Source organism: Triturus cristatus, chromosome 2_1, assembly GCF_964204655.1.
Source record: "Triturus cristatus chromosome 2_1, aTriCri1.1, whole genome shotgun sequence".
NCBI classification, from domain to species: Eukaryota; Metazoa; Chordata; class Amphibia; order Caudata; family Salamandridae; genus Triturus; species Triturus cristatus.
In genome coordinates this window covers 404050531-404075940 of record NC_140581.1, presented here as the reverse complement: position 1 = coordinate 404075940, position 25410 = coordinate 404050531, and positions in this window count along the sequence as shown.

Genomic DNA, 25410 nt, shown 5'->3' with positions numbered 1-25410 from the left:
TCTGGTGGAGGTGGGGCACTTCAAGTGCTTATAGTGCGATCACTCATCTTTGCCTGCCATCTGCCAAAAGAGGTTGGGCCACCCCTCTAGCCTTCAACACCCAGTACATAAGGTACACTATTAATTATTAAGGCGAGTTTCCTTGCTACTAATAACAGCCTGCTCTATTAGAGGTTTTTCTTAAACAACTGTCTACTAAATTTTAACATGGGGATTACTAAAACCTACTACGTTTTTAGAGTTTCTGAGCCTTGTTGGAAAAACCAGAATGCAATCATGTTGAACAAGAAGGCAGCCAATGCCTCAATTGCAGCAGCAATATCCAAAAAATGGGCCTCTTCGAACAACCGTACCCTGAGGGAAATTGATGTCCTAATCAGGGAAGTAAAGATAATTCAGAGCCCGATTAGCAACCAGTGCCACCCTCCACTAATAAACCAATTGCCAAATTTTTTGCAAAGAAGCTAAGCAAAACACCCAACCTGTGGGATAGTCTTTCCCCAGCTGTTTCAAATGGGATCGCTAATGCTGAGTTGTCACAATTAGATCCACTGCTTGCATCTACCATAACTTAGACCCCTTGCGAACCAACTGTGACATGCGAAATAGGTTCAATATGTTGGCATCTGCAGGGATTACTACTATGCCCAATAACAATAGAGAAAATGCATGATTCACTTTTAACTCTCTCCATACCTCAAAGGGTAGTGATGTGCTTCATGTTGTGAATTAACTCAGAGATGCGATGTGAATCTCAAGACGCTGGTAAAGGCATAGACTTTACAATTCTTTGTGCTTCCCCGGACTTCTTAAAGCGAGATATATAGACTGAGAGAGAGAGAGAGAGAGAGAGAGAGAGAGAGAGAGAAAGATAGACAGTATGAGGAATTGTGTGTATGTGGCCATACAAGGTGAAAAGGCTGCTGATTCTAGCCCAGAAGCTAACAGCCACTGCCAGTTACTAGAGAGTTTAACATTCCAGGAGTCGCCCTTCTTATTCCTAAAGGTGACGCATCTAGTGAAAAATAATTGGAGAGGGAGAACAAACATCGTGAAGAGCCAAAACGAGCAGAGTAGATATCCCATGAGACTCAAACAGAGGACAAGCCTCCTGGAAACACGGAACTGGTGTAATACCTCCCCAGCTATTTTCTACAAATTAGACATGTTCCTCATATGACAATGTCCACCAATATGTGGCATTTTTAGATCTGCGGTCCACCTTTGATTTGATTCCCCACTGAATACGCTGGAACCTCCTGGACAGCTTGAGCATGCCTGATAGCATCTTAATGATATTAACAAGGTTGCACAACATCAATTATGCTCGGCTGGGATGAGGTAGCAAGGATGAAGTCCCTAGTTGCATTGTAATCGAGAAGGGTTCCCGGCAGGTATGCATTTTGGCTCCAACCATTTTCTCACTATACATAAACAATGTAATGAAGTATATAGATATCCCTTGCAATAATGCATCAAAATTGCTCTGCTATTCCCCAATAAGACTCTCTAAATTTGAAAAAAGTCCTTCAGGACTACAGGCACAGGTGGATTATTTGTTGACATTTTACACAGATTACACAGATTGTGGGCTAGGGATAAAAACATTAATAACTAAAGGACTGATTTAGATTAATCCTTGGCAGAGTACAGGGAGTTCTGCTAAGCGGAACTCCACAAAGTGCAACAAAAACACCGCCACACTATGCGGAGCTCCGCTAGCAGCGGAGTGCATTAGATAAATGCTGTTCACTGTGATTTTCAGTGCCGGTGTTTGCCCGCACTGTGCAGTCATCGCAAACGACACCATGCACAGCGAAAGTGGGCGCTGCTTTCTTTCTTCCGCTCGAGTAGATTTTTTACTTGAGAGGCAGATTTCTGTTCGCTAACAGACACTTTCTCAATGCGAGCAATGAGAAATACGATAGCCCGCATTGAGAAATCTCACCGGGAGGTTGATTTTCCACGCTTGCTCTCGCATACTTGACGTTGACAATCACGAACGAGGAAAAATATCACTGGGAGGTGGATTGTCCTCGCTTGCGCACACCAACTTGACATTGACGAGCCCGAGCGGGGAAGAAAACTCAGCTACGCAACTTTTTGGGAACTACCAAACTCCGTGTTCCGCGGAGTGTGGGAAACTCCGTGAACTCTACGAGCGGAGTGGAGTTCACTGCCCAGACTTAATTTAGACCTTGTGACAGAGTAACCCATAAACCGAGATCTAAACAGGCTATAAATATTTGCTGTTCAACCTTTACAAATAGTGGAACATCTGTATAAAATCATACAATAAAATGATTGAGTGGGTCACTGATTTCAGTTAGCTTGGCACTAGGTTGACAAGTAAACTGTCTTGGATGCACCAGATTAACAAAAGAGCATTAAATTTGTAACATAAATCTATAGTAATCCTTCAACTATAAAAGACAACAAAAAATTAGAACAATTTCAATAGCTGTAGAAATATATGTTATAAAGGCCAAGGAGACGGTTTTATACATGTCTGAGGTAGGGGAGATGTCAAGGATGCTGGGTTAACTGTGGTGTAAAATAGATTTTTGCGATCACTAGTAAATCTCCCAGAGAGTGCCCCTTATCTTCCAATGCTAACTGATTTAGGCCTCCACCCGAATGTCTATATTGTTAAATTAAAACCCCCTTTGTACTGGTGCAGATTGTGGCAAACAGAGGAGCTTGGTCCAGGTACACCAGCCCTAAAAGAAATACAGCAATTAAACCATCACCTAAGGATTCCATGGTTAACATACATTCAAGCTATGTTACACTACTTAGGCCTACCTGCCCTTGGGGAGTCTCCAGCCAAAGCTCATTGGGTGTCTAAATTTGTCCTAAAATAAAGATTTTGGATCTTTTCATAGGAAGAAAAGTTGCACAAAAGTAAATCTGGAAATCTGTTGAAAAGATTTCTAAGTCAAAATTGTATACCTTCATTTGAGCCCTTCCTTGATAAATAAGTATGCCCATTGACCAAGCAACTGTATACCAAATTTAGATCCGAGAGTCCACCCACCAATAGCTTCTGCATATGATGTGGTAGGAAATACTTTTAACAGTAAATGCCCAACAAAGGTTGAATTAGTTGCACAATTGTTTTTCTTCTGCAATGTGTATGTTGTCCCACATAGGAAATAGAGAGTACATGCACTCTGTATGTTAGGCATCAGACAGCATGCTGAAGCCTTGAGAATTTTAGGAACTAGTATAGATAGAGTTTATTAACTTTTATGTGGATAACAAGAAGGAGATTTTGTGCTAGATGTATGACCCATTTGCGAGTCGCAAATCGGTCACAAACATGATAGCGAATCAAGTGCACTATGCACGAAATTCATTTGCTAACCCAAAAATGCAATACGACTGAATTGCGACTTGCAAAAATGTGTGACTCAAAATAGCAAGTCAGTATTAGGGAATTGCTAATACTGACTCGCTAACTGGATGCATAAGGCAGTCGCAAATAGTAAATAGTCGCTATTTCGCCTATTTGCACAGGCACTTTCCACCAATTCAAACCAGGTGGTTAATGGGCGAAAACTTAAAAGAAGGTCCAGAATGCATCACAGTTTTCCATATTGGCTGCCCTGTACCTGATAGCAAGGAGGACGTGCTTACTGGCCCTGCAGTAGAGAAGGAGCCGAGACAAGAAAGGATTTTTCACACCAGGCACACTTTTCTAAAAAGTAGCAGTCATACTGTATACAATTGAGCTATTAAGGCCGAATTTATAAAGAATTAATCTGCCCACAATTCCATCCCCACCAATGTGCAGGTGCTGTGCTCATTACACTTATTAGCCAGTAAACGTTACCAGGATGTGATAGGTGTTGCAGGAGGGTTGTCTCTAAAAGTGCTTTCACTTTTCTTTAGGAGATTCCTAGATGCCATGCTCATCTACATCCATCGCTACATATACCTGCCCAAGAATACACAGGAAATACAAAGTATTAAAAAAATGTTTTTACAGGCTTGCCAATTTCCCCCATTTCATAGGGTGTATAGATGAGACACATGTAGCCATATGTCTACCATCCCATATTGAATATCTATTTAGGAACTGTGAACAGTAAACATTCCCTGAACATTCAGGTTGTATGCAATGCCCAAAACGTAATCACTGATATAGTGGCAACATTTCCTGGAAGCACCCATAATCCCTACATGTTTAGGCACAGCAGCATTTAAAGAAGACTTGAAACTGGGGACTTTGATGATGAAAATAAATTAGGTATTGAAAATGCATGTTCAAATGATTATATAGTTTCACAATACACACAATAAGTATGTTGACTGAGACAATTGTACATCTTTCAGGTGACAGTGTGTATGCCTTACACCCATGGATCCTCACATCCTACCTCTGTGCCTGCAACCAGAATGAGGGGATACAACACAGCATATTTATCACATCAGAACTATGATAAATAGCACATTTGACCTGCTGAAATCCAGCCTATACAAAAGTGGGGGTGCCCTGCAATATGCAGCAGAAATTGCCTGTAAAATGGTAGCAACTTGTCCCATGTTACATAACATTGACTGCAGCAGACACCTACTCATTGCCGTGTCTGATTCTGATTCTGAGGATGATCAACCCAGATCCACAGTTTACCTGCCAACAGAGTACAGCGGAGCAGCAGAGAAGTTGTGATGCAGGGACCACATTGCCACACATTATTTTGCCAGGTCAGTCATGGTCATATCAGCATGATGAATGAAAATGCATACACAATGGTTTGAATGATGTATCTGAACAAACCTTTATTGCCCAGTATCAAAAAACTTTTCCAAAATAATCCATTTAACACATCAATTAATGCAATGTACCTCAACGTGTTGATTGGTTACATCATCAACCTGGCATTAACCCCTTTGTTGCTAGGATGCCCCACTTCGTCCCCGGGCTAGGACTTTTTTTGGCTATTTTGAGAAGTTTGCTCATAGCCCCCTGTAACCTTTTGTCCCCATAAGGTACAACACATTTTACCTCCTTTTTCTTCCAACATCCTGAGGATTCTAAAGGTACCCAGGGTTTGTGAATTTCCCTGGAGGACACCCAGAAACTAAAATACAGCTAAATTGTTTTTTTTTTGGGGGGGTTGGAAATGGGACAAACGTTCTGCAGAAGAAAGCATCTGTTTTTCCCCCCTGCAAATATTATCATCAAAGAGTTTGTTGTGCCAAAACTACCATCTTCTTAGAATCAGGAAAAGGCAGACTTTAGTTAAAAAAACAACATTTTGTACACAGTTATGGCATTTTACTGGGAAATAGCCTATTTTTCCTTTTGCTTGTGCTTTCAACCTGCTTCCACTTAGTGGTAAAAATGGGTGTGAAATCAATAATGGATCTCATAAAGCTTTACATTTCTGTAGAGAACATTCTGAATTTAGCAAGAGGCTATTTGTGAGATCCTTTAAAGTTTTACTATAGAAATTAACAGTTGAATTTAAAAAATTTGAAATTGAGTCGAAAACAACTGTCATTTTTACCTACGTTTTCACCTGTAACTTCTTCTAAATAAGGCACATTTTTGTTTCAAATTCTGTTTATTTAATTTTTAGATTGATACAGAAATGCAGTACACATGCTAAGGTTGTCAAGAAAAGGAATAAGCCAAGAGTTACAGTCATCACATATAGGTTACAGCTTGTTCACAAGTTCTGTGGCATGGAAACCTTCTGAATAGATACAATCTAATCCTGTTGCATTTAGTAATCTATGACTTCCGTCAATCCACCCTTTAAGTAGAAGAACATAAAAAGGAAACTTAACATTCCTAAAAAAAACAACAAAACCGTGATGTCATGGTGCAAATAATAATGAGGTGGCCCTGAGGGATGGGTTCCTGGGGCCCCGATGAGGCAACTTCCGAGTTGTACACCACCTACTGTGCTGCTGTGGCATTAAATATGGAACAGTTTAAGAGCCCTAAGCCGCGGGGCACACGTCATCAGCAGGAGCCCTAAGGCATATTTTTTAACGTGCTATACCGTTACATTCGCTGGATCCTTCTAGTTATGAGTATATATAGGACTTGTAGGATCACCAAGAATCCAAGCTTCCCAGAGCCAATAACTGATCTACGCCTTGCAATGGTTTTTCATTGTGTACCGGGTATACAGCAATGTCTTTGGTAAAATATAAAGAGTGGAAAGTAGGTATCAAGTAAACCTATGTGAAATAGAGGGCCTTTTTTCAAAATGACTTCTTTTTTACTCATTGTCTCGCATCTGGGAGGCAGAAATTCATAGACAGTCAAGGCAATAACATGTGTTCTACTATTCTGTGTCCCCCCAAGCCTCCTGATCAAAACGGTACCTCACTTGTGTGGGAAGGCCTAGTGCCCGCGGTAGGAAATATGGACACATCGTTTTTTCCAGTAAAAACTGACTCTTGTTTCGCAATGTGGCTTATAGAAATCTAGCAAACCTGTACATTTTTAAAAACAAAACACCCAGAGGAATCCAGGATGTGGTGACTTGTGTGGTTCTCACCAGGTTCTCTTACCCAGAATCCCTTGCAAACCTCAAACTTTGTAAAAACAACACGTTTTCCTCACATTTCTGTGATGAAAGTTCTGAGCTCCGAAGGGTGCCACAAACTTCCACCCACCCAGCATTCCCTCAAGTCTCCCAATAAAAATGGTACCTCACCTGTGTGGGTCGGTCTAGTGCCAGTGACGCGAAACAGCCCAAAATGCAATGTGAACACATCACATTTTTTCACTGAAAACTGACCCTTTTTTCGCAATGTACCTAGTTGTGGATTTTGGACCACAGCTCAGTGGCACCTAGGAACTCCTAGCAAAACTGTACATTTTTTAAAACTAGACACCCAGGGGAATATAGGATGTGGTGACTTGTGCGGCTCTCACCAGGTTCTGTTACCCAGAATCCCTTGCAAACCTCAACCTTTGTTAAAAATACAAATTGTCCTCATATTTCTGCTATGGAAAGTTCTGGAATCTGTGCGGAGCCACAAACTTCCACCCTCCCAGCAGTCACCCAAGTCTCTCTATGAACATGGTACCTCACTTGTATGGGTAGACCTACTGCTCAAAACATACTGTGGAGACATCAGAATTATATATCACAAAATGACCTAGTTTCGCAAAGCAGGCACCTGCTATTTTGGTTCCAGGCTCCGCGGCCATCAAGGGAAACCTACCAAACCTGGACATTTCCAAAAACTAGACACTAGGGGAAATCCAGGGAGGTCTTGCTTGCGTGGATCCCACAATGTAGCAGAAAAAACCCAAATTCCTCACATTTTACCATGCCTGCACAAATTTCCTCCCACCCAGCAGTCCCCAATAAAAATGATACCTCACATGTTTGGGTGTCCAATGCAGAGCCAACCTAAAAATGCATTTAATTCATTTTACAAAATGTGTAGTCACAGAGTATTTTAATATATGGCACAGACTCCGTTTTCGAATTTCATCAAATTATCCTTTATTTGTCTCTTGTTTTCTTTTAAAAAAAATCCCATGTAGCATACATGGGATTTTTATAAAAAGAAAAGAAGAGACAATACTCTGTGACTACATGTTTTGTATAATGAATCAAATACTTGTTGAGTGCTGATCATCTTTTTTGATTGTTCTATAAGAATTTGTACTCTCATCGGGTGTTAGGAGGCTGGTTCCTAGATTGTTGCACCACAGAATTTTACTTAGCTTACAAATAGTGAGAGGTGCGATTTATCTTGTCGCAGCCTCATTTTTTTGTAAGTCAGCCTAAAAACGTATATGAAAAACAATTTAGCGCTTACAGCTCACGCTGCTATCCCCTCAATCTCTATGTTTTGGCCCTTCCCAGTCCAGGCCCTTGACCCATCCACACAAGTGTGTTATCATTTTACTCGGGAGACTGAGGGAAACGCTGGGTGGTAGGTAATTCATGCTGGCACGTGATTCCACACAGAAATGTGAGAAAAATATGGTTTTTTAGCTATATTAGGAGGGGCAGAAAGTCTGTTCCCATTTTTTGTTGGAGGTTGGAGGCATCGCCATGCCCCTTCAGGGCAGACCCCTCCTGCACAAGGAAAAAATACTCTCCGGTGCCTAGTGGGCTTTCTGCCCCCCTGGGGGCAGAACAGGGGCTATTGGCTGTAATATGCCTCCCAGGTAGGCAGAAAGACTGAGCCCATGTGTTTGGGTGGTGGGGGCATTGGCATGCCCATTCTGGGTAGCCCCATCCCTCTTTCATAAAAACAAATCCATGGTGTCTAGTGTTTTTTTTTGCCCCCCCACTGGGGATCAGAAGGACTGTTATTATAGGGGATGGGGGTGGGAGCATTGGCATGCCATTTATGGGCAGCCCCCACCCCTAGGAATAAAAAAAAAATAATCCCTGGTTCCTAGTGGGCTTTCTGCAGATCGGGGGTAATTACTCTGATTTGCCTCCCCCAGGGGGGGCAGGAAGACTATCATTATTAGGGTATGGGGCAGGGCATTGGCAGCCCCATCCCTCATTTATGAAAAAACATCTCTGGTGCCTAGTGGGCTTTCTGCCACCCTTAGGGGGGCAATTCGGGTTAATGACAGGGGCCAGAGAAACTGTCCTTTTTTGTTTTTTCGGGGGGGGGGGGGTGGGGGCATTGACATGCCCATTCTGACCAGCCCAACCCTTCTTTTAGAAAGAAAATAAATCCCATGTGTGTAGTGGACTTACTGTCCCCCTGAGGGGCAGATCGGGGGTAATGACCCCCATATGTCTGCTGGGGGGGGGCGGGGCAGAAAGACTGTCCCTTTTGTGTTGAGGGTTTGGGCATTGAAATGCCCATTGTGGGAAGCCTCTACTCTCAATTATATAAAAAGCCCAATAATCCCTGGTGCTAATGGGCCTTCTGCCCCCAGGGGGGTTGGGCAGATCATGGGCTGTTGCTACCGTCTCTGCCCGGGGGGGGCACAAAGACTGTGGCAATTTTTAGGAGGGCTTTATAATGCTCATTTAGGGCAGCCCCCACCCCTAAGTATTGAAAATCGAAAGAATCCATGGAATCTAGTGTGCTTTCTGCCTCCATCTGCCCCTACGTGGGGCAGAAAGACTGGATATGGCCTGATCTTATTGGGGGAGAAAAAGCCCTTGTCCAAGCGGCCGCTACCCCCTTCCTGGTGTGTAGTGGGTGGATCCCCGCTTGGGGATCGTCCTCCTTCAATGATCCCCAAGCAGGGATCCACTAGGGAAGGGAATGATTTTCCCATTCCCAATGATATCACTCCTGACTGCCCACATGCCCAGTGGGCTGAGATGGGCGTATATCACTTTCACTTTCATTGTAATTACATTGGCACGCCAATCGTCATTACACTTAAAAAAATGCCTTCGGAGATCGAGGATGCTCTTCCCCAGGTTCTGAGGCTGAAAAAAAAAATAAGGAAATACCTCTGCTGTTTACAGCAGAGGGGTTTGGTGCTCATGTGCAGAGGACAGAATGATTCTGCCCTCAGCACATAACCACCGTGGCGCATGATGGAACCATTCCATCATGTGCATGGAAGGCGTTAAACAAACAATCACCCTCCAGGATCCTTAGCCCTCAGTTTTTCCTTTGTGTGCGTCCAATATGGGAGGCATTATCATGTGAAGGTGTAGGAGTATGGCTAGTACGGCTTTGCAGCACTCCGCCTAACCTCACCATCAGGTAGGCATTCAACACCCTCACTTGCAAGTTGCACTCTTTTAATGGCCTCCACTACAATGGTAATCTGGCCAAGGCCCCTTGCCACATCCCCATTGAAGTGCCCTATTTCGGCCTGTAGTGTCACAATGTGCTTGTATAAGGCTGTGGTGGCATGTGCAAGATGTCCCATGGACCTTGTTAAGGCAGCAATACACACATCACTACCCCTCTCTCTGTGTCTGTGGTTGCTACTGTCCTCTGCCAACTGTGTGCATAGTTCTCAGTGACATCAATTAGCCTGCCCATTTTAGTGGCCACGGTATTGAATCCCAGTGACTTAGCATGTGGAATGTTATGGAATTTACGATTCACCACTTTAATTTGTTTGTGCTGCAGGCACTGAATATGCGGCATGGATGCCTCAACACCAATAAAAATTGCTTCCTCTTCTTCACTTGGCCGGGAGACAGAAGGCGCAGGCACATGAGGTCTATCACAGTACCTATGGACACGCACTTCAGTATGCTGGTCTTGGGAGCTGACAACTCATGGCTGGATGGTGTTAGGTGGGTGAATGGTCTCCTCTTCCTCAAATGATGTTAGCTGTGAAGAGAATGACGTAATGCTGGAAGGACATGAGGCTGGTGTAAAAACACTATCTCCAAATACTGCTCTTTCATCAAATTGGGACTGTTTACTTCTTCATCAGTTGCATCTATTAGAGGAATGGGCACACTAATAATTTCATTGTTTGGGAATCCCATTTAAGTCTTGCACAATTTTTACAATTAATGAATGACACTGAGTGCACTTTGTAATTATTTGTCAACAAGTCCCATGATGCACCATGAGGGCTACTTTTGCTATGTCTTGGTGCCATATTGATCCACCTGACCCAGATCTAGGATCACATCCATTTACCATACAGTGACACATGGGCACACTTACCTTTTGATGGTGCAGCTGATGACATGTAAAGCCTGCCAAATCCAAAGACTGCCTCTGTCTCCAGGGTTGTCTTTACCATTGCCTCCAGTGTTGGGGGTGGGGGTACGGTTGATGGAGCACCTCCTGTTGTATGGGACTTACTCAGATGGTTGGCCACAGGTGCAAGACCAGAGGTCATGCTGTCACTTCCTTATTTCTTCGATCTGTCATGTGGCCCATGGGGACATTGTCGTCTTACCTAAGTTAGCATGAGCATGCTGCAGACTGTCCGCTGCTTTGCACACATTACTACCTCAGTTTATTTTCCAAATGCTTCTTTTAATATTTTCACATGAGAAACCAATGTTATGTTCAAGCTTTGCAGGTTTGTGAGATTTACTCTACACATTGTGAAAAAGGTCGAACATCAATGCCCCTTGTTATTCTGTTCTGGTCAGTCCCTAGCACTTAGACAAAACAAATGAATGCAGTTGTTGTTTGGGAATACGTACTTTGGTCTTATTTGAATACACAGAGAGGTAGCACACACTTGGACAGGGAGCTTTCCAGGGAGAAGAGCATGAAAGCCCCTCTGATGTAGAACTATCGTCTATAGACTGAGGTACGGGGTCTGCAGATAACACCCAGAAAACGTTTAATATATCATCATTCTGCGTCTCTGCCTGGGGAGGGAGGTTCGGCTACTCTGTCTGTCACTATGACAGCTCCTTTTATGATCTATGGACTACTTGCTATGCTGACCGTATTTGTGTTATGCATTTCTCTGCTTATTACGGCACTTATACTGCATATTAGAGCAAGTTAGTTAAAATAAATATTTTAAAATTGTTCATGTCTCTGTCAGATCATATATAAGCCCAGGCGGCGCTGGCATAGTGCCTCTTCGCGGAGTTTCACGGAGTTGGAAAAAGCTCAGTAGAACTCCGCTCCACAGCCATGGTGGAGAGGAGGCAGCCACAGACATCAAACAGACAATTGCGTATCTTACAAGTATTACAAATAACTCATAATTTACTAAATCAGACCCCATAGTTCTGTTATTGTAAGATATTTGAATCAGCCCTTATTTTGGCACCAGAATAGCACACAGTGTTTCTGGAAGTTCTGCATGCAGTTTTACGTTGACAGACACCAGAATAGGGATTTTAATGTCTGTTTAAAGAATAGATGATGTGCAATTTCTGTCCCAATACCCAGAACGATCTATAGTATTGCTAGTAAATGATAAACAAGGGAATTATGTAAATGACATGAGCATCACATTTCTTTCAACTGATTATCACTCGATAGCGCGGATGTGCTTTTCTCGATGATGTTTGGTGTTTAGTTAAATTCATATAATAATTCTTGGATAATGTAGTGTTCACCTTAACAATAGATATTTAACGTTGAATATGATACTGTTATTCTTACTTCCCTTGATTGACAGTTTGGGAGTTATAATGTGTTCACATATTTGTCATTTCAAATAAATTTGTTATTTCCTAATTATTATGTAAGAATGCATCAAACCCTTAATCATGACTAGAAAAGAAAACATGTTTAAATCATAATTGAGTTGCATTTTACATGCACAGAAAACATAATTGGTGATCAGAGAACAATGAAAACATTCTTGACACGTTTTATTATTTTTGATTAGATTACTGTTCCACTGCCTCATAGCTTCAAATTATAATGACAAGAACAGACAGTATGGTAATTACCTCGGCAATGCTTCCCAACTAGGAAATAATGCTGCCTCAAGGAGTTTGCAATCAAAGCCAAGAAAGGATGCTGCCAGACCAATAACCGCTCTTTCCGCAGCCGCAATGGGCATTGATAAGGGCTCTACCTTTTCATCACCATTTAGTCCACTTCACTCTTATGTTTGCTGTGGCGGGGAACTGCGACATTCTGCGCATTTTCGCATCAAAAAACTATCCAACCCAGACTTCCTCTGTGTTTTTTATTGTAATCAGAACATTGGAAGTTTGAGAGTTCCATTTAATAAAATGACGTGGCTCGGGTCCAATAATTGCTGGTGTAGACCTTCTTCTTCAACATCACCATGCTCATATTTTTGTTTCTTCCTTAGTTCTTGGGAATACTCTATCTTAAGTGGGTGAAATGTTCCACTAGCGTTCTAGCCCTTCTGTCTTGGGCTTTAACAGTTGTTAAAGACCCTCTTCTTTTATTGAGGCCCTCGCATATTGTTTAGGCCTGTAACTCGGTATGATGACATTTATCAACTGCTTTAGCTCTGGGCAGCGGGTTATAGTACTTTATTAGGCTCTTGCAGGGCAGGCTTGATTTGGAAGACAGGGCCAATTTTGGGGGTAGAGAGACAGTTCCCCAAGGACTTTATATTTGTGGGATGTGACATAGCTGAGTTGAGCAGTGGATTGAATTTCAGGGGCCTTCACCAACGTATAATATTGGGCCTCTGTCACTTTGCATTATAACACAGCTTCCCCCACTCCTCCCCCTCTGCCTCACACTAAATAAACAATATTCTACTCCAAATATATTATTTACTCATGGAATATGTGTGTGCTTTACACAATCTTCCTAAAAGGCTTGGGAGTAACTACTTTGATTGTGAAACCACCAGAGGAAAATCTGTCAGTGCCCATGGTGGTGGAATCCCTGCTCCCAGTTGTGGACAGTGGAAATGTGCATTTCCAGTGCCCACATAACTTATCTCCCTAACATATCATGGTGGAAGATCAGCCACTCTTATTGAGTGGCCAATCCAAAACCATTTCTGGTATACTTCTGATCATTTGATGACACATCTGGAGATGCCTGTCCTCTATTCCAGTCACTCCTATTTCGGTTGACGTGCTACCGGATATGTACACACAAATCTTTCAGTTTCATTGTGTATTGTGCATTATTCCTTTACTCTATCTCAGGCCGTTTTTTCAGACAGACATTTCGGGTCACATGTACAACAGGTTTTAGTGGTCGCAAACAGAGTAACCAATATCGACTTGCAAAATAAGGTCTGCGAGTCGGAATTAGGAAGGGGCTTGTCAAGGGCATCTCTTCCTAATAGTGAGTCTCACAAGATGTATAAATGGTTCGTGATTGGAATGTGGTCGCAAAACATTTGCAGTTTATCTCATACTTCAAGTAGGTGGTAAGCCAGTCACAAACTAGAAGGGGTCCCCAGGGGCCCCTTCCCTTTTGTGAACGGTAGCAAACACATTTTTTAAGAGTAGGCAGTGGTTCGTTTAAATTCTTTTTAGATGCATCACATTTTCCTTTAAGAAAAACAGGTAGCATTTTTTTTTTAAAGTTACTTATTTGAAAGCAAACACAGACATGGAGGTATGGTGTCCCCACCAGGCCACCATCTCTGTGTTATTAGCAAATCCCAATAGGTCACAAATTGCGACCTACCTCATGAATATTGATGAGGTAGGTCAATTGCGACCCAATTAGGAATCGCTAAATGTGTCTGAGACACATCACTCACAAAAATAAGAAAGTCACTCTTCTAAAGAAAAAAGGGACAGGGTAGTGTCAAGCTCAAGCAAAAGTTGTTCCCTTTTTCCTCCTTTTGTTATGCATATGTGTGTGTATTTATCTGAAAAGTTGGATACTTAAACTAATACCCCATTGATAACTATTTGGGTAAAATCAAATGAACATAACCCTACACAACTTGTTTAACAATCAATGCAGCTTTGAAATCCTTCCATATGGATTCTTAACAGAGAATTGGATATATAACCAATCACTTTTCTAAGCCTCCAATATAGTATAAAAAAAATTCTTTATCTTTATTTATAATTGTTTTTATTGAGTTTTATCAACAAAAAAACTTGCAATAAAATACATAAAGAGGGTTAAAAACATGTACATAAATGGCTTATTTACTTCACATTCATTCCAATATTCATACCTCGAAATCATCAACATATATCATATTATGCATCCAGCTTAGAGACCAGCGAAGGAGTGTGAACGAGCAGAGTGAGGGTATTGACCTGTTCGCTGGCTCGCGGATTTGAATAAGTTGCCCACACTTGCACACCATGTCTGCCGATACGCTAAGGAGCCGGGAAGCGGCAGCGGATGAACTCTTTGACAATTCTCCGAGTGGTGAGACTGTTATTAACGCGCAAGAACAAACAGCATTACCAACAAACCCCAGTGCCAAAGAGCTTTTTAAAAAACTGGAAAAATTAATGAAAACAGAACAGGCCAAGTGGTGGGAATGTAAATCTTTAAGTCGATATCTGGATGTAGGATGAGATAGTGAAGCTGGGAGATACACCTGTGACCCACAAATACAGAGAGGATATGTTGGTACGTTTGCAGAGGGATGAGGAAATAATAAAGAAACGCAAAGAGTATAAATTCCAAAGAGATAAGGTGGACTATGAACAGGGCCGTGTGTTTACTTTTGCTAAAAAATACAATGCGGTCAAAACATCTAATACATCTGGTGTCTCCAAGCATGTTCAACCAAGCACTAGTGGGGTCACACCTATATCTACTTCGGTCTCTGACCTGAGCTCTGCTGTAGATAGAGAATCGGACAATGAGCAACTGGCAATAGCAAGAAGACAGGGGTTTCCAAAACCCAGCCTTGCTCAGGAATTGGATTTTGTCAGGCAGGACAGAATAAGATCATTACGACCGCGTGCCCAAAATGCAAGCGCCAACAAGGACTCAATCAAAATAGACGGGATCGGCGCAAACAGCAGTGCCTACGTCAAAAACATAAAAAAATCAAACAACAAAAAATGAAACCGCAAGCAATAAGACAAGCAAATGCACAGTCAGTCATCAACCTAACTGACTGTTTGTTGAGTGATGATGATCTTGCGTTGGGTTTGTCCTTTAGCCCTCCCAGTAACTTTGATTACGCCCAGACCAGGATTGACGTCTATAAATTTGTACGAAAACTCAAACTGCGCAAATACCATTTGAATCAATGCACCCAGAATAAGGAGTGAGTGGCCAATATACTGTCAGTGCAGGAAATTGAAGGAATACTAACAGCTGGGGATGCTGACTTTCTCAAGGCCATGCAACAACTCCAGGATGAGAATAATGGAGATGTGAGTATAATGAGCCAAGAAATGATCCAACCAGGGCGTGGTTCACAATCGAACTTTAAAATTAAATCAACGTTCTGCCCGATGATGCTGCGTGACGATGTGGATGTATTCCATGATAATATTACATCTGAACTGAAAAGGTTACACTGTTCAACTTCACGTGCCCCCAAAAAATATACTAAACAAGACAATGTATACTTTCAATTAATGAAAAAACTACAAGCAAATGACAACATTATCATCCGTCAATCTGATAAAGGAGGCAACGTGGTCCTTTGGCCACGCAAGCTGTACATGGAGGAAGCCCTCACTCACCTTAACGACAGGGACTGCTACAAGCGCAGAGATATACAAGCAGTCAAATCTTCCTGGAATGACTTTTATATCAAATTGACAGCCTGGATGTCCGCAAGATTATTGACTTTAAATGAATTTAAGTTTTTAAAGATTGAACATTCCATCATCCCTGTGATTTATTTTATACCCAAAATTCACAAGGATGCATGTAGACCTCCGGGTAGACCTATTATTTCTGCCCAGGGCAGCATTATGGAAAATGCATCCAAATTTGTTGATTTCTTTTTACAGGATCATGTTAAGAAATTGCCTTCGTATGTACAGGATACTGGGGATTTCTTAAACAAAATTAATCATGTCAAATGGGAACCAGGGTATGTGTTAATTTCTTTAGATATAGCATAACTATATACAAGCATTCATCATAAGGACGGCTTGAAAGCTGTGGAACATTTTTTGAGCACACGACCCATCAATAGACATTTGCATAACAAAATGATTTTGACGATGATTTCTACCTGTTTGGAAAATAATTTTTTCCTGTTCCAAAACCAGATTTTTCAACAAGTTAGGGGCATTACCATGGGGGCTTGCTTCTCTCCGAGTTATGCCTGTCTACACATGGGACTCTGGGAGGAGCAGGTCCTCATGGCGCTGTATGGCGAAACTCTAAAATCCCAGATTGTATGTTGGTACAGATATATTGACGACTTGTTTTTAATTTGGAAAGGCACTGAACAGGCGGTACAAGATTTTATTGAAAAATTGAACATCAATAATTTAAATCTTAAATTTACTGCCCAGATGAGTAAGAGCAGTATTTTCTATTTGGATGTGGAGGTCTTTGTACATAACAACAAATTGGAAACAAGACTCCATAGGAAACCCACATCCGGCAATACAGTACTTCATGCACATAGCCATCATCCGCCACATTTAATCAACAGCATCCCCTTTGGGGAGATGCTGCGGATTCGCAGAATCTGTAGCTCAGACAGGGAAAGCCACTACAGATATTATCCAAGATCAGCCTACACGACTGATACTAACGTATAACACACAGCACAAAACATTACGTAAGATCATTAACAAGAGTTGGCCTCTAGTATGTAATGACCCAGTGCTAGGTAAAGTACTGACAAGTCTCCTAGTATCGCGTTCAGAAAAGCGCCTCCATGAGCAATTCACTAATCAAGAGCAGCCCAGAGATCAGATCTACTAAAACATGGCTTGATAACAGGAAGGGATTCATCAAATGTGCCTTGTGCAAAGCCTGCAAATACGGTATCAACACACACGTATACCAAACGCCATTTCAGCCCAATCCAGTAAAAATCACAAAAGCTCTCAACTGCAAGACTGAATATGCGGTATATGTGCTGGAGTGCTCCTGTGGCCTGCGTTACGTTGAGAGCACGAAACTGCAGGTTCACAAACGAGTGCTCCAGCACATTAGAGCCATTAATAACAGCGATGCCGCTTACCCGGTGGCGAGGCATTTTAGGGAGTGTCATGAGAATAATTTGTCTCATCTCAAATATTTTGTTATAGATACGGTTTTGCCACTGAGAAGGGGTGGCAACCGGGATCAACTATTGAGACGAATGGAAACAAGATACATCTTAGAACTAGATAGCAAGGCACCCCAGGGGTTAAATGCGAGTGAGGACTTTTTTACTTGTCTTTAAGAGTGAGCTACCACTTGCAGATAGTACAGTTCAGAAGCACTGCCGCCTCCCGATAAAGTCGATAATAGAACTGATGATTTTCAAATTATGTGGAAAAAAGGAGAAAAACAACATTTTAGAAAAACTTTTTTTTATATTTACATATCCATTCACGGTTGTGATTGGGTGTAATATAAATGAAAGCGTAATTTGCACATAACACAATGCACTTTCTTTTCCCACAGGAGGATTATTGGGCCCACTTGGGCGGATAATTTAGAATTTTCTTTGCATGAAATATGTTCTTCATGGTGCAATAATTTGGTCATTAACATCCTGAGTTGTTAGCAATATCAATCGGTATTTAGACCTAAATTGAGCTGTGAACCATGGAGCTATGTATGTAACCAACTTCAGCCATGTACTCTGATAGTCAGGGTTGGATATGCAATTATGCTGCTAATTCTATCGGTTTTGCTGGTTTTACTGTTATAATATTTTAGCTGATGAGTTTAGCATTTTTAGCAGATTTTACTAATGCTATAATCTTTTACTCATGAATATTTATTTATATATTTATTGGGTGTAGCGCTCTTTGCACTTTGATACTTATCATTGTACTGTATTGCGTTGAAATTTGCACAATCATTGAGACGTATTGCACATGTAGGACAACAGGTTGTCTATTTCCATGAATTCTTGTGGGAGTGTCTTAACACATACTTTTGAGCACTAGCACTTTAAAAAGGTGAAAAAACTCTCCGTTGGCGTATCATGTGATCAAGGCCTCTGCGAGGCTGAAACGCGCAATGGCGATGGTGCAGGGCGTTTGAAAATAAACTTCGAATGTGCACAGAATCTTGGGTCTATCTTGGTCTTTTGGAAAAGCTGTTGGTGACGGAGGAATGAAGATATATATATATATATATCACTTAAAAAACCATAGGTTTCACACATGTTATAGTTAGATGGACATTTCACTCGTAAAAACCAATGAAATTCCACCGTTATAGTTAGTTCAGATAACTATAACTCGCGCGCCCGCAATCCAGTGCTCATGATGTCACATATTTCATCACTCATGACATGGTCAGTGGCATCACTCATGACATCACTGATGACATCATCCTTGTGATAGAGTGGCGGTCGCGCGAGTTATAGTTATCTGAACTAACTATAACGGTGGAATTTCATTGGTTTTTTACGAGTGAAATGTCCACCTAACTATAACATGTGTGAAACCTATGGTTTTTTAAGTGAATTTGCAAGGTTTTTTAAATGCTAATTCCTAACTATAACGTGCCTGAAACCTATGGTTTTTTAAGTGAATTTGTATGGTTTTTCAAATGCTAATTTTTTTTAATTTTTTTTTTTTTTGTTATGGGTTTTCACCGTGCGCGCACACCGCGATTTAAAAAAAAAAAAAATTACATGTTTTTTCACCCTTCGGGGTCCTTTAGGGACCCCCTGACAAAGGCTAGGGGGTCAGGAACTCTCTACCCTGCCCCCTTTTCACATTCGCCACCTCTCTTTTTCACTCTCGCACCCACAACAAACAAAATGGCGGCCGACACTTCCTGATTTCGACCGATTCGAATGTTGACTGACATGTAACCACCAATCAGAATTACGCTCGCGCACATTGTGCGGCTATAGATATGTATGTGCTTTTAAATGCAATTTTCTCAGGAACTACTGAACAGATTGACTCCATATATGCAAAAGGCACTTCCCTGACCTGAGGACTACCTCTCTGCCAAATTTCAAGTAATTCTGTTCAGCCGTTCGGGCTGTACCTTCGACTAAAGGTCCTATGGGAAAATGCATGGGGAAAACGCGTTTTGGGACCCCCTTTTTTCTCGGCCCCCGCTTGACGAATCACCCCGAGACTTTCAGGGTAGGAGCTGAGCGGAGCACCCCATTAGTTTTGAAAATTTTGCGAGGATTCGTCAACCGGCGCCAAAGTTATTCAAAATAGAATTTTCAGATTTCCTATGGAAACACGGTCCTAACTATAACTATCTACTGGCGACCGCCAGTAGATAATATATATATACACATATATTTATATACTACAAAAAAAAATTACATTTTTTGTACATCGCATCATGCGATGCAAAAAGTTGCAATTAGCTACACGCAAAATCTGGCAGTTGTACATGTGGCCCTTTGGCCCGGACTTTAAGTTAGGTACAGCACAAAACAGTCATTAGTTAAACACTAGAAAATGTGTAGTAATAATCTACATTACATGTTACTTACATAAGTCATTCTAAAATAATAATGGATACTTTAAAGATTAGGTATTACAGTGCTCAGAATGACAATGACAGATGGATCAGCGCTTTGCACCTTATGAGGGGTCGGAATGAGAGATAGAAATAACCATTACTACAGTGTAAAACTATGAACGTAATATATCAATAAAGAGGACAACAGAAAGTTCAGAAAGGACAAAAATCCTACCTGATAGATGTAATAGGTCTGGTTGCAGACTGTGGTGGAAGTGCCAAATAACTCTGCTAGAAAGTAACCACAAGCACCTTGTGTACATGTAAGGAGCATCTTAGATTAATGATGAAAATAAAACAAAGCTATATTGGGCCATGGTTTCAACCAAATTACAGATACCAAAAAATCATACTACAGCAGAACAGACAGGAGCACTTCAGTCTGGTGGCAGCCGGCATGGCTTGCAGGTGGCGTCCCAGTGCAGGCGTGCAGGAGGGGGCGTGTGAGAGAGGGTTGGGGGAAACGGTGCGCAATGTAGAAATAAAATAAAATAAAATAAACACTTACCTTGCAGTGTAGGGTCCCGTGTCTCTGCTCCTGCTCTCCTCGTCGGAATTGAGACACAGGAAGCACAGCCAGGCTCTTGTGACCAATCACAACGCTGCAATGCAGTGTTGTGATTGGCCTGAGCATCCTGGTTCGACGCTCAGCCATGGAATGGAGGTCTGCGCATGTTCTCCACGCAGGCTGTATTGCATCCTGCAAGAAGAATGGGGAACATGTTCATGACTGTGTTGTGCAGCCGGAGAGGGCCGGCCAAAGAGTCATATGCACTTAGGAGTGGATGAACCACTCCTCCCCTGACCTGCTCCTAGAGCAGAGCAGCCCCGCCCACGCACCCACCCACCCGCAAAAGCAGCACGGAAAAATACAATGATAATAACTCAAAGTTATTATCATTTTATGTTTCCTTTACTTTTGTCTGCTTAAAAGCAGTGGGGCGTCGCTCCTCTGCCACAGCGGAGGAGCCGCCCCTGCTTCAGTCATTTACAAATCATCAATTGTTATAATCAGCATGTCTAAGAAAGATATGATCTGACAGTGTCTTTTGAACTCATGAACTTTCTTAGAAATTCTGGCTGAAGAAAGTAGAACTGCACAAATGTAAAATTTCACCCTACAGCTGGGCAGCGGCATGAAAACTTGAACATCACATCTATTCTTTTATGAGTTTGCACGGAGGCTGAAAGTTATTTTAGTTTCACATGGCTGTTTTCCTGCAGCTGTCCAAGAAGATGGGAAATCCAATCTGTTGTGCGGTTTTTCCTGCTACCACTTAAGGCTGCTTTCTCAGTAAGCCCATCCATTTCACTACCTGCTAGAAGTTCCACCTCCTAGGACAGACATCACATTTCGACCACAGGGAACATAAGAGTGCATGACTGCCGAGTAGAGGCTGACCATCCATCGCGCTGAGTGAGATTTTCCCACTATTTTGCAGGGATTGATTTTCTTTTCCTTTAGTTTTTAACCTTTGCCACTTGGTAAAGAATGCATGTTTTCTTTATGTGAGATTCTGAAGCACTTTACTTTGGAAATTCATGCAACTTGAAACGAAAGTGGACTGTTTAGTACAAGTACGCATCTTAATACACTGCTACTTGCTCTGGGGCATATCAGCAACCACCGGCGATAATTTTCGCTAAGCCCACTTAGCGCTAGGATAATTATCCCCGGCTAGCGTGGATTTTTATCGCTGAGATAGCGTGCTATTAGCAACGCTTATCTCAAAAGCGATAAAAATCCTCACGCTAACTGCCTAACGTGAGATTATCGCTGGAAACCCAGCGATAATCTCACGCAATGTGGCGTTAGCTTGATGATAGGGACTCACAAACTTAGCCATGATATCTACCTTCCATAGGATATCATGGCTAAATCAGTCCTGAAGCAGGCGTAAGGAAAGTAGAGATAACAGGGGTTATCGCTACTTTTCTTGCCGCTATGCTTCATAGCGTGGAACTTGATGATAGCGACATTTCTCCTGTCATGTCAGGTCAGGAACGCCCACTTTGCATCTCATTAGAGATGCAAAGTGGGCGTTAGGAATTCCTACGCCAACGCAAGTTTTCACGTGTTCGCGTGAGCTTGCTAATTAGGCGATAAAATTATCGCCACTTTTCGGCCGAAAACGGCCGCAAAAGCGGCAATAATTCTATTGCCTCGCCTTGCTGATATGACACAAAGTACGTTAATAATTGTTGCTATTTTCAAGAGTTTGCTCCAACTGTCACATTTTAAGTGTGGTAAAGATGCAGTATAATTATAGCACAGGGACAGGATGGCTAGCTGAGAAGTGCCTTGAACAATGTACACTGTTGAAGCTGTGCAAAGTTCACTGCATGAAGTTTGAAATGTGTCAAGTTGGCACGATTTTTCCTATGGGTAAAATTTCTTCCTCAAGACAATCTTAGTGAGGGTGTTTTTATGGTCTCCGACTACGAGTCGGTTTTTCTATTAATTTCACTATTAAAATTGTGTTGGCCTGTGTTTGCAAGGACAACTCCATAATGTTCACAAAGCTTCTGAAGTGTAAAAACATACTTCTTATGTTACTGAAAGTGAACTTTGATAACCTTCACATACTCCTAGTTATGCTTGTATTTCTGTACAAGAGTAACAGATGAAAGGAAATGCAGAATTAAATCAACACCATACCCCTTTGCGTACCTCAATTCTCACAGATGAGAAGTTCAGCTCTATAACAAGATATCCAATGCCGCTGTTAAATCTTTAAACCTACCATGATCAGGTGTCCATGGTTAGCCTATATTTTTTCTCAATGTGTTCCATTGTCCTTTATTGCAAGGTAACAACATAATGAGGGTCTGCTGTGAGACTTGTGCTTCTTCTTTTGGCCCCTGCTGAAAGGTAATGGGGATGATTTAGGTTGAGGAAACCTACCTGTACACCTTCAGATCAAGAAGAGTCCTCAGTCTAGTCTAGATGACTGTGGTGCAACATCGCATGGGTATGATGAGATTTACTGGATTTAAGTACATGTTTCAGTTAAGACTAACTCACTGTAGTGGTGGGCAAAGCTGCGTTTGAAGATTTTGGCATGGTGAGTCACTGTGTCTCATTGGAGATTGGGTACTGAATTCTTCATTTTCAGGGTCAATTCCCAAGACTGGCACTGCTGGTCACTGGCTGTTTCATGCTGCAGTGCCTTTTGGTGGCAGTAAGTATGCATGCAGAAGCCCAGAAAAAGAAGAACATTTTATATATGCTCATGTGAAAGAATCACAGAGAACATCCATGAAGCAAAGTGTCCCAGTTAGCTGTCTACAACATCTTTAAAGACTACTTCAGGGGTCGATTGTCAAAATGTAACCAGAATAAAGAGCCAACTAGAGATATCCTCCTCTGAATTCCCTCCTTCGTCTGCATGCTGTTCTTGGCAGTGCAGGAGAAATATGAGTCTGAGATCTCCCACTTTAAATGAAAGCATTACAGAAAACTTGAATGAAAGGTCTATGGTCTGGGTTGAGAAGCAAGAAAATCATGTAGTAGGCAAGCCCACCTCTGAATCTGAATCATCACATGACCCTTGCAGCAAATCCTTCTTTTCTGCATGGTCACCCCAGATATTTCTTTTTTTTCCCTATTATCCTATTGTTGCTGGACTTAGAACTCTGTGCACATTTACTCCTACTACATAGGAATAAAGTGCCTATGCTCCCCTTTTAAACATGGTTGGATTGACTTATCCCTGATTGATATAATTATCTTGCCTCCAGGTCCCAGGTATATCTTGTAGACAATGCACTCAGGGCCTTGAAGTAAATTGCCACCTGTGTAATGCAGCACCTACTATGACATCCACATAGAAGCCTGTACCACATCTTCAGGACTACCTGTTTAGCCTAAAACTTGCTGAACAAACCTGTCAAATTAAACCTTTTTTACAGATGGGAAACGGCATTAAAATAATAATAAATCACCCCTAAGTACACCTTGTTTCTCACAAGGTAGGTAAGCGGAACATGTGCAAAATTATAATTGTCAGTCACTATGCCCCAAAAGCAATTTTTACTGGCAGGTTTGTGGCTAGATCCTAGAGAAAGTCAAATAACAGATTGTAAATGTTAATCTATAACATTTGACAGGAACTGGCTCCAAAAGTCATTCAAAGACTATTTTTAGTATTTAATACAAATCCAGTTTAGGACTTTTCAGAAAGTTACCGCTTGTCTGATTCTCCAGTGGTCCAATTTGCATTAGCCTGATAGCAGATGGTAAGTAAGTGCTTGACCTTAATGAGGTGTGAAAACTCTTCCCAAAGCAGAAACAATAGCATGAGTGTGAGGGTGTTTTTCTTTCCCTTGCAGGAAGCCCAGCTAGGAGGAACACATGAATTTAATTAACTTGTAAAGGGCCTATACTTTACCAAAGAAAGATAAGGTAAGACCTGGGAAAGACAAACATTTCTTTCCCTGGTCAGGCTGGCCCAAATCCAGTGGGATAGACTTTGCGCCAGAACCAGTTTTGCGTGACCACAAAGGAGAGGGATGCTGATTTCCCTGGGCACATAGAGTCTGCACAATTGGGAAAGGCTTTCCCAATCTTGGATTATAAGAGAAAGGCACACTGTGGGATTGTTTGCACTAGAGGAAAACAGGAACTGCTGAAAAAGGGGTTAGGGTTGCTTGATCCCTAAGTGCTCTCCATGAGGACCTAGAACTCTTGGCTGTGTCCAAGTGGACCTCTCCTCTGGAAAGTTGGGGTATAGGGACCTTTTGGACTTTTGGACCCATCATCTGTTACAACTGGCATCCAACACCCACTTTAAGATTCCGAGCTCTGGAAAAGAGAATAAGGGCCTGACTTTGAGTTCAATGGACGGGTTACTCTGTCACAAATGTGAGGGATATCCCGTATGCTGTATTACAAGTACATTATATGCTTTGGCACTTGTAATATGGCAGACAGGATATCAGTCATGCCTAAGCTTCAATCACCCACAAACATCTACTACTAATTTTACTTCTTCTTGCACTTTTTTCTCTTAAAGTTTACAAATGCATGTCTCCAGTTTCTTTTATTGAATTTCTGTGGTTTTGATACCATTGTTTGTATTAAACTTTACTTTGTTTTTGAAAATTGAAGTTGGATTTTGATTGTATTGTTTTTGACTTTCTAACTTTTTCCGTGCTTCTAAATGTTTTACACATTTTAGGCCTGTTTTTTATGTGCCATTGCTACCAGGGGTTGAGCTCAAGATTAAATAATTGAAGCCTTGAGTTAGATCTACCAACTTGTAGTAGACTTTTCATGTACAAAGACAGAGTTAAGAGCTATCATTTGGAAGATACAGCACTATAACTATCTCACCTGGAACATGAGGGGAATGGGATCACTACCCAAACAACACAGAGTACATGCTCAACTAGCCAGGCATAAAGCACAAATAGTGCTATTATAGGAGACAAATTCAATAGCAGCAGAAGCCATTTTCTACCAAACAATGGAGAGGACAACTACATGCCACAACT